Genomic DNA, 11,187 nt, shown 5'->3' on the forward strand with positions numbered 1-11,187 from the left:
CAAATCAGTGCTTCCCACACACTTCCTTCATGGTAGACAGGAACTCCCAAACTGTGCAGGTATTTGTTAATGCATCTACCAGCTTGCTCTAGTATAAACTACTGGTGTGTCTGGTGATTCTTGTGGACTTGTTTGCTGAGGTGAGGGTTACTCAGGTGTGTGTGACTAGGTTAACTGATGGAATGCTTTGAAGTCATCGATATGGAGTAGATGAAAGTAACAAGATTGCTCCAAAAAACCAAAATATTCATTCATACAACACAAGAAATAATCAAGATTTACACATGCAGTTTTCACACACAGCACTGTATAACAAACTACCTAAAGAAATTAAGACAATAAGTGGCATGCATAAATTCAAAACTGCAGTGAGTGACTACTTGCTACAGAATTGGTACTATAGTGTTGAATTTTTATCTGCAATGTAAATATGTGAAAAATTTAAATAATTTATACAATTAAGGCCAAAATAAGAAATGTGTACATTAGATTTATCTGAGTATTATATGTGGTCTATTACATATATGTGTGTGTCTGTATAATCAAGGCCAAAAGTATGAAATGTGTGCGTGTAAAATTTATTTGTGAAATGTTATTCCCATATGTTAGAGTTATATTGCTATATACTGAAAACCATACAACAGCTTTTTTCTGTTAAACTTTATTGCAAATTATTTGACTTGTCCTATATCATTATGTACCCCTGTACAGTGTATGATTCACAGGACCAATAAATATACAATACAATACAGGCATTCTGTCATTTTGTAGTGGCAGCTGGTGTCAGCAAATATGCTGGTTTGACTCCTTCCAGTGATACCATTAGTACTCTGCCATTTAAATTGTTTGCAACGTATGTTCATCACATTTGATTACTTGGAATGGTCCAGAGTACAGCATTTGTAATGGTGGGTGCACGTGCGAGCACATTTTAAAATCTTCATGAACAATAACTTTCTAGTCTCCATAGTGGGATAGCTGTGAAGGGCATAGCTTTAGAGACTTGGATCTTGACTTGTTGCAGTAAAAATTTCAGCTCTGGATCAACTGACAGCTGTTGTGCCAAAAAGAAAAAGAAAACCCCCGATGGCAGTCAAAATGTTTTCCCATAAACCATTTCCACTATTGATGCTCCAGTGTGTCTGATTTGAAAGCTGTACAGAGGCCCAATATGGCCAGTTTAGTGTGGGGGTCCAGTTGTTTCCTTGGATTTTAAGTGTGGCTTTTATCATCTTACACCAGTACGCTACCTTCCCATTGCTTTCACAATGATAGCTGTTTGTATGGCAGTGCTGGAACCCACACAAATCGAACAGTTTGAGGAACATGTCAATTCACATTGAAGTCCTTAATCAGGAATGTCATGAACTGGACAGCCGAAATGGGAAATCCACATTGTTAAAAGGTTCTTGCTGTTGTTTCTGCTGGGATATCAGTATCTGACATCACTTCAGCCCAACAAGGTTATCTGTTAATAGCAATAAATAAATATTGAAACCCCTCTGATGGTGGGTCCATAAGATCTACACTGATCAGCCAGAAAATTATAACCACCTACCTAATTTTTGATATGTCCACCTTTGGCACTTCTAACGTGGAAGCAATGAGGCCTTAGTAAGTCAGTGGAGGGAGTTGGCACCACATCTACACACATAAGTCACATAAATTCCAGGCAATCGGGTGCCACTGCCAAGGGGTGCATGTGATCTGCAACCAGCATCCTTGGCCATCATGGTGCCTTGCATGAGCTCCACTGGACCCATGGGTGCCGAACTGAATGTTCTCCAGAGCATAATGGAGCTGCCGCCAGCTTGCCTCCGTCCTGCAGTACAGGTGTCACAGAACTGTTCCCTTGGAAGATGACGGATTGGCACCCTCCCATCAGCTTCATGAAAATGGTATCGAGATTCACCAGTTCATGCAATGCTGTGCCACTGCACCAATGTCCAGTGCTGATGGTCATGTGCGCATTTCAGTTATAGTTGCTGATGTCCTGGTGTTAACATTACGTGCACAGGTGGAGACCCATCGTTAGGAGTGTTTGGTGCACTGTGTGTTCAGAAACACTTGTACTTTGCCTAGCATTAAAAAATCTGATGTTAGTTCCCCGTTTTACCATCTGTAGTCTGTGATGTCCGATGTCTGTAATAAGGAGTGGCTGCCCAACCCCTGACGTCTGGACAGGGTTTTAGCTTAGTTTTGTCACTTGTTGAAGACACTCACCACAGCACTTTTTCAACACCCAACAAGTCTTGCACTTTTCAAAATGCTTGAGCTGAGTATTCAGGCCACCGCAATCTCAGAAAGCCTCAGACAGATCGCACACTTTCACCATCCTGCACATGGACAGCACAATTACTGATACTAAATGCACCGTGCTTGTGTCTGATTTGCAGTCATTCCTCACCAGGTGATGATGCTATCGCCTGAACAAGTTTATATTGATACTAGGTCAGTGGTGATAAGGGTTTTGCTGATATATATATATATATATATATATATATATATATAAAACAGAAAGAAACTTCCACATGGGAAAAATATATTAAAAACAAAGATTCCAAGACTTACCAGGCGGGAAAGCGCCGGCAGACAGGCACATGAACAAAACACACAAACACACACACAGAATTACGAGCTTTCGCAACTGGCAGTTGCTTCGTCAGGAAAGAGGGAAGGAGAGGGAAAAATGAAAGGATGTGGGTTTTAAGGGAGAGGGTAAGGAGTCATTCCAATCCCGGGAGCGGAAAGACTTCCCTTAGGGGAAAAAAAGGACAGGTGTACACTCGCACACACACACACATATCCATCCGCACATACACAGACACAAGCAGACATCCTTCCCTCTTTCCTGACGAAGCAACTGCCAGTTGCGAAAGCTCGTAATTCTGTGTGTGTGTTTGTGTGTTTTGTTCATGTGCCTGTCTGCCGGCGCTTTCCCGCCTGGTAAGTCTTGGAATCTTTGTTTTTAATATATATATATATATATATATATATATATATATATATATATATATATATATATATATATATATATATATATATATATATATATAAAGATTCCAAGACTTACCAAGCGGGAAAGCGCCGGCAGACAGGCACAAGGCACATGAACAAAACACACAAACACACACACACACACACACACACAGAATTACTAGCTTTCGCAACCGATGGTTGCTTCTTCAGGAAGGAGAGGGAAAGACGAAAGGATGTGGGTTTTAAGGGAGAGGGTAAGGAGTCATTCCAATCCCGGGAGCGGAAAGACTTCCCTTAGGGGAAAAAAAGGACAGGTGTACACTCGCGCACACACACACATCCCCATCCGCACATACACATACACAGACACAAGCAGACATATTTAAAGGCAAAGAGTAAGGGCAGAGATGTCAGTCGAGGCGGAAGTACAGAGGCAAAGAAGTTGTTGAAAGACAGGTGAGGTATGAGCGGCGGCAACTTGAAATTAGCGGAGGTTGAGGCCTGGCGGATATCGAGAAGAGAGGATATACTGAAGGGCGAGGTTGGTGTTGGTGGGAAGTATCCAGATAACTCGGACGGTGTAACACTGTGCCAAGATGTGCTGGCCGTGCATCAAGGCATGTTTAGCCACAGGGTGATCCTCATTACCAACAAACACTGTCTGCCTGTGTCCATGTGTCCATTCATGCGAATGGACAGTTTGTTGCTGGTCATTCCCACATAGAAAGCGTCACAGTGCAGGCAGGTCAGTTGGTAAATCACGTGGGTGCTTTCACACGTGGCTCTCCCTTTGATCGTGTACACCTTCCAGGTTACAGGACTGGAGTAGGTGGTGGTGGGAGGGTGCATAGGACAGGTTTTACACCGGGGGCGGTTGCAAGGGTAGGAGCCAGAGGGTAGGGAAGGTGGTTTGGGGATTTCATAGGGATGAACCAAGAGGTTACGAAGGTTAGGTGGACGGCGGAAAGACACTCTTGGTGGAGTGGGGAGGATTTCATGAAGGATGGATCTCATTTCGGGGCAGGATTTTAGGAAGTCGTATCCCTGCTGGAGAGCCACATTCAAGGTCTGATCCAGTCCCGGGAAGTATTCTGTCACAAGTGGGGCACTTTTGGGGTTCTTCTGTGAGAGGTTCTGGGTTTGAGGGGATGAGGAAGTGGCTCTGGTTATCTGCTTCTGTACCAGGTTGGGAGAGTAGTTGCGGGATGCGAAAGCTGTTTTCAGGTTGTTGGTGTAATGGTCGAGGGATTCAGGACTGGAGCAGATTCGTTTGCCACGAAGGCCTAGGCTGTAGGGAAGGGACCATTTGATATGGAATGGGTGGCAGCTGTCATAATGGAGGTACTGTTGCTTGTTGGTGGGTTTGATGTGGACGGATGTGTGCAGCTGGCCATTGGACAGATGGAGGTCAACGTCCAGGAAAGTGGCATGGGATTTGGAGTAGGACCAGGTGAATCTGATGGAACCAAAGGAGTTGAGGTTGGAGAGGAAATTCTGGAGTTGTTCTTCACTGTGAGTCCAGATCATGAAGATGTCATCAATAAATCTGTACCAAACTTTGGGTTGGCAGGCTTGGGTAACCAAGAAGGCTTCCTCTAAGCGACCCATAAATAGGTTGGCATACGAGGGGGCCATCCTGGTACCCATGGCTGTTCCCTTTAATTGTTGGTATGTCTGGCCTTCAAAAGTGAAGAAGTTGTGGGTCAGGATGAAGCTGGCTAAGGTGACGAGGAAAGAGGTTTTAGGTAGGGTGGCAGGTGATCGGCGTGAAAGGAAGTGCTCCATTGCAGCGAGGCCCTGGATGTGCGGGATATTCGTGTATAGGGAAGTGGCATCAATGGTTACAAGGATGGTTTCCGGGGTAACAGACTGGGTACGGATTCCAGGCGTTCGAGAAAGTGGTTGGTGTCTTTGATGAAGGATGGGAGACTGCATGTAATGGGTTGAAGGTGTTGATCTACGTAGGCAGAGATACGTTCTGTGGGGGCTTGGTAACCAGCTACAATGGGGCGGCCAGGATGTTTGGGTTTGTGAATTTTAGGAAGTAGGTAGAAGGTAGGAGTGCGAGGTGTCGGTGGGGTGAGGAGTTTGATGGAGTCAGGTGAAAGGTTTTGTAGGGGGCCTAAGGTTCTGAGGATTTCTTGAAGCTCCGCCTGGACATCAGGAATGGGATTACCTTGGCAAACTTTGTATGTAGAGTTGTCTGAAAGCTGACGCAGTCCCTCAGCCACATACTCCCGACGATCAAGTACCACGGTCGTGGAACCCTTGTCAGCCAGAAGAATGATGATGGATCGGTCAGCTTTCAGATCACGGATAGCCTGGGCTTCGGCTGTGGTGATGTTGGGAGTGGGATTAAGGTTTTTCAAGAAAGATTGAGAGGCAAGGCTGGAAGTGAGAAATTCCTGGAAGGTTTGGAGAGGGTGATTTTGAGGAAGAGGAGGTGGGTCTCGCTGTGATGGAGGACGGAACTGTTGCAGGCAGGGTTCAATTTGGATAGTGTCTTGGGGAGTTGGATCATTAGGAGTGGGATCAGGATTGTTTTTCTTCGTGGCAAAGTGATATTTCCAGCAGAGACTACGAGTGTAGGACAGTAAATCTTTGACAAGGGCAGTTTGGCTGAACCTGGGAGTGGGGCTGAAGGTGAGGCCTTTGGATAGGACAGAGGTTTCGGATTGGGAGAGGGGTTTGGAGGAAAGGTTAACTACTGAATTGGGGTGTTGTGGTTCCAGATTGTGTTGACTAGAATTTTGAGGTGTTGGGGGGAGTGGAGCTGGACTCCTTACCCTCTCCCTTAAAACCCACATCCTTTCGTCTTTCCCTCTCCTTCCTGAACAAGCAACCATCGGTTGCAAAAGCTAGTAATTCTGTGTGTGTGTTTGTGTGTTTTGTTCATGTGCCTGTCTGCCGGCGCTTTCCCGCTTGGCAAGTCTTGGAATCTTTGTTTTTAATATATTTTTCCCATGTGGAAGTTTCTTTCTATTATATATATATATATATATATATATATATATGTGTGTGTGTGTGTGTGTGTGTGTGTGTGTGTGTGTGTCAGAGAGAGAGAGAGAGAGAGAGAGAGAGAGAGAGAGAGAGAGAGAGAGAGAGCCTGTTGGTCCTGGAAATTCTCCTGGACTAATGTATATGTCTGTCAGCTTTGCACTGCTTACCACTGGCAACAGTATCTTTTTTAATGGAAGGCCACACAGATTTCTGTGCCATTAGATTCATGGTGGCTTTTGTGTTGGGATAGACAAGATATGAACACTGTCAAATACAGCTTTGCTTAGAATTTCAGGCACAAATGGTCTGGGTGAGGGTCGAGACACATCACAGTAAATAAGATGTTTAGCACTATTAACTGTATTTGTTTGAGATGGAGTGTTGAATTGCTTTGTAAATACTCCTGTAGGTGCCGCACTGCACTGAGCTAATTATAATTTATTTTACATGAGATGGTACAGTGCATGAGGAAAAAATCAGCAATTTCCTAGCCCTCTTATATGTCTTATGTATGTCAGTTGTAAATTGTTCGATAAATTCTAGCTGGTGAACTTATCAGGGAGAATGGCCCTCCTTAAGTTTCTTAAAAGTGAACATACGAGGATCATTCAATAATTAAAGAGACAAATTGGACCCGGGGAAAAACTGTTAGTAGTGTCCGCCTGCTTAGCTGGGTGGTAACGTGCTTGCTTCCCACACACTGGGCCCGGGTTTGATTCCGGGCTGGGTTGGAGATTTTCTCCACTCGGGGACTGGGTGTTGTGTTGTCCTATCATTATTTCATCCTCATCATTGGCCACAAATTGCGCAATCAGGTGCCAACTGAAATAAGACATGCACTTGGCGGCCGAACCTGACTGGGTCATCCCGGCAGACAATGCCATACAATCATTTCATATTTTCACCGTTAGTAGGGCAAGTTTGGTACTTTTTTTTGGAGATGGCAAGTCTGTGTGTGTGATCACTAGTTACATCATTTACTTGAATTTCAACTGTAACATTGGAACCACAGTTCTGGTTTCTCAGGTAGGAATTTCAGAATGTGTACTTTTATTCATTGAGTGGACTTGTTTTGGCAGGTGGATGGTTTGTCATATTTACAATTTGTGTTGCCGTATGCGGGAATAATTTTATGTCACTGTGTGTTGCAGTATGAGTTTGGAGATCACTAATGTACTTCTGGAGATCATCTTCTTTTTGTAATAGCTGTATTTCTATTTGAACCAGTTTGAAGTTATCATGCGAAGTCATTCTTGAGCTTCGTCATTTTACTGGGATTTCTACGTTCCTTTGTAATCCAGGTATCACCAATTTATAGAGTTCTTCCTAATACATGCTGTAACAATTCAATGATACTCCATAACCAAATAAACTGATTTTATTTTCAGAATTCAAAAACACCCTTCAATATCAGTAAGTAACTGTCTGAAAACTAAGAGAAAACAAACTCCATCATAGTTAGGTCAGAAGACCAAAGAACAACTTGTACACTTTTAATCATTGTCACAAGTTGTGCTTCTCACAACATACATCACATTAGATTTTGAGCATGAAATTATAGAGCACAGAATTTCTTACCCACAGAAAGAAAAGTATTACAGAGGAGATCACTAAATATTAATACATCCCATCTTATGTGGATCGTGCTGTCTGCGGTAGGCAGGCATTTACTGAACAGAGTTGTGAATAGAACTCTGAGGATAGTACAGCAGGGTATGGACATGGTCTGAAGTAACTTTGAACACACAGCCAAAATCCAGCAAATGCATAATAAGAGTTAAAGTACAGCAAAGGTCATCTTGAAAGAATTACATATGAAATGTTTTATGGGTAATGTCAACCAGTATTGTGAGCAAAGTGTAGTGGAATGGAAGTGTGTTGCCCGTTATGCCATTGCCATATGTAGAGCCACAAGCCATTTGATTTGCTGCAAGATTGGTGGTTGCAACAGGCATGTGGCAACACTGCCCTTAATGGTTGTACTGATGTCATCTTCTAATTCTGACATCATCTTCTTCATCTTTGTCCCCCCCTTGTCCTCACAACAAGGGGCCTGAGTGACCTGCCCTTCTTTATTAACCTTTCCCAACCCATCCCTCTCTCTTAGGAAGGAATTAATATTTAAAAAACAGAATAGTGTCATGCATTTTTATATGTGTCTATTGTCAGTGCGAAATATTTGGTCCCTGAAGGTATAAGCACTATCCTGCTGTTCTGTCTTGTAATTTTAAGATCCTCTCAACTAAATTTAGTTTCATACAATTAAATGTCTTTTATCCTTTTTTTCATTTCCTTGCTGAAGTTTCCCTGTATTTTGGTGTGGAAATATGGTAACTTAGCTAATACTTCAATCATTTTGGTGTTGTTTGTTGAAAACTTAAAAGTTTCTGTTACATTTAGTAAACGACTTTAGTGAACTGATATTCGAGTTCAGTATTACCTAGGTTTCGTGCAAAATATTAAAATGTGTTTAGGGCTAGTAATCTATAACTCAGTGAGGATTATGGAAGGTGTAAATTGAAGAATGTCTTAAAAGTTTAGTATATTTATTTGAAGGAATAAACACAAAGTTAAAAGAAATCTCAGCTTAGCGTGTTAATAATGAAGAAAGTACCCAGGCAACTATTGATTCTACCCCCAAAGATAAGTAAGGGTAATTAAGAAACCAATTTCAATTCTATATTGCCATTGGATGCTATTAACTCTCAGAGACATATATGGGCCTGTTCTCATAATATCACCTACAAATATCAATATTTGCTGCTTGCAAAATTTGAATCTTTCAGTAGACCCAGCACTGTGGAAAGACATTAAAGAGAGATTGGGACCAAAATGACACTTTTTAAAAGCCTCCTCAGAGATAGTGTTTGGGAGGGGATAATGCATTTTGATGAAGGTAGCAATACTGTTAATTCTGTAATAGCAGAAAACTCTAAACAGAAAATAGTATTTGCTGAGATACGCAACATATAATTTTTTAGTAAAGGTAAGTGCCTTACTCCCTACTAATAAATCTACAAATCTGGCATTATTTCTCATTAGAAGATATTTTTTAAGCTTTTAATAGCATATTTATAAAGTTTGTTACTGTATTGTGAATTGGATTAGGAGATGTAAGCTGAAATAACACACACTCACGTGAGCAGCCATTACTTTCCATTAGAAGACTGAGTGATTAAAAGCATTGCTGTATGCTGTAATTTTTATAATCTTATCTCCACAGCCCCTATGGGAATGGTATATTCTAGGGATGGGCAAACTCGTTCATCCTTGGAAACTAGTTCAGTGGTGATCGCTATTTTTTGGGGAACCGTTCATTTTAACTTGTTCACCATTCATTTGTACTTGGTACCTGTTTCTTATGAAAAACTGAAAATTAGTAGCATAGGTGACTGAAGTTGGAAGCATAAGTGACTGAAGATGGATGGCGCCAAGAGGGGGTACTTACCTCTGCCCTGGAGTTCAGAGTTTTTATTCATAACAGAATTCTCACACACTTGTAAATTTTGTGATTCTGGAAAATGTCTCGTTTAGTCAACTGTAGCATTACGTGGCTGATCGCAGTGATATAATATGAGGTGGTGCACGGAAAACCGGCCCCGAGTACAGACTGCTTCCCAATTACTCAGAATTTATTGACTGCTACGAGCAGAATAGATAAACATGTAGTAATTAGCCAGTGAAGAAATAACAAATAAGTCAGTGCAAGCAACAGCTTCGAATCAATAGATGAAGATTGGTAGGTGACAATGAGCAGTCTAGTACTCGGGGCCAATGTTTCGTGCGCCAGCCTGTATCACTGAAATAATATTGTAGATGTTATCATATTCTCTTTACAAAATGTGACAGCAGACACTCAATTATAGAATGCGGACTTCATTCGGTTGTAAGTCCGTCTGCTTCCAATAATAATAATGAACATGCTCTTTTACCTTGGATCAAAACGACAGAAAATGGCCGCTTGTGTGTGTCGTGCCGACTTCTTTTGCATGTGTAATAAAAAATAATAATAATAAATAAAAAAGTTGCCTTTTTACAAGTATTTCTTCTCCTGTTTATCGAAATAGTGAAGTAAGCTGATATGCCATTTTGTTAACTGAGAAGATGTATGTATTAAATACCATGTAATTTTATGTAATTTACATAATTATAAAATACAGTTTAATTATCAGTCATGGACACTGAACAGAATACAAAAATAGCCAAAAGTTCAGAGTTCAAAAACGTTTGAAACAGATTTAGAATGGGCGTGCTAGTGAGCGAAACGAACAACTCTACACTTAACTAACTATGAGCAGACTGCAGTGGAACTGCGACAAGTGGCCATGCATAGAAGGACGAGTCCGGCCAAGCGAGACTGAGACAGATGGGAATGGGACCGAGGCTGGAACAAGACCGGCCGATGTGCCGTTGTGGGAATGAGACCGACCATTTCTGGGAACTATAAGTAGAAAGCTGCGACCGATATCAACAGAAAGAGAACTGAGGCTGGAACGAGACTGGCCGATGTGCCGTTGCGTGAATGAGACCAAACGTTTCCAGTTCCCGGGAACTATAAGTAGAAAGTCGCGACCAAAGTGAACTATGAAAGACTGTTCCTTAGAATCTGCTCATCGCTTGTTCCATTCATCTTGATGAACCGTTCCTTTGGACCCATTAGTTTGCGAATCTCTAGTATATTTCCAGATACCTCGTAATACTGGTTTTTGCAAGGCTGCAGGAGGTTCCTGTAAGATAGTCGGCATTTTTCTTCAGTTCTTTGCTGGTTCAGATTTATCAACATTTCCTTGATAGTGCTCTGTAAGTCAAACCAACTTGTGACCATTCATGCTAACCTTCTTTGTATATTTTCAGTATTCCCTGTGAGTCCGAGTTGGTATGGATACCACACTTTATTTGTGGTCTAGGATGGGCTGCACAAGTGTTTTGTAAACAGTCTCCTTTGTATTATTATTATTATGCCACTGAGCCAAGGGGTATGCCACCTGTTTTACCTATTATTGAACCTATGTAACCATTCCATTTGATATCCCCCAAAATTCTTACACCCATGCATTTGAATGAGTTCACTGGTTGCAGTTGTGATTCATTGTTATTGTAGTCATAGGATACTATGTTTCTGCATTTTGTGAGATAGACAGTTTTGCATTTTTGAACATTCAGGTAAAATTGCCATTCCTTATACCTCTATGAAATTGTATCAAAGAT

Source organism: Schistocerca gregaria, chromosome 5 (assembly GCF_023897955.1).
Source record: "Schistocerca gregaria isolate iqSchGreg1 chromosome 5, iqSchGreg1.2, whole genome shotgun sequence".
Lineage (NCBI taxonomy): Eukaryota > Metazoa > Arthropoda > Insecta > Orthoptera > Acrididae > Schistocerca > Schistocerca gregaria.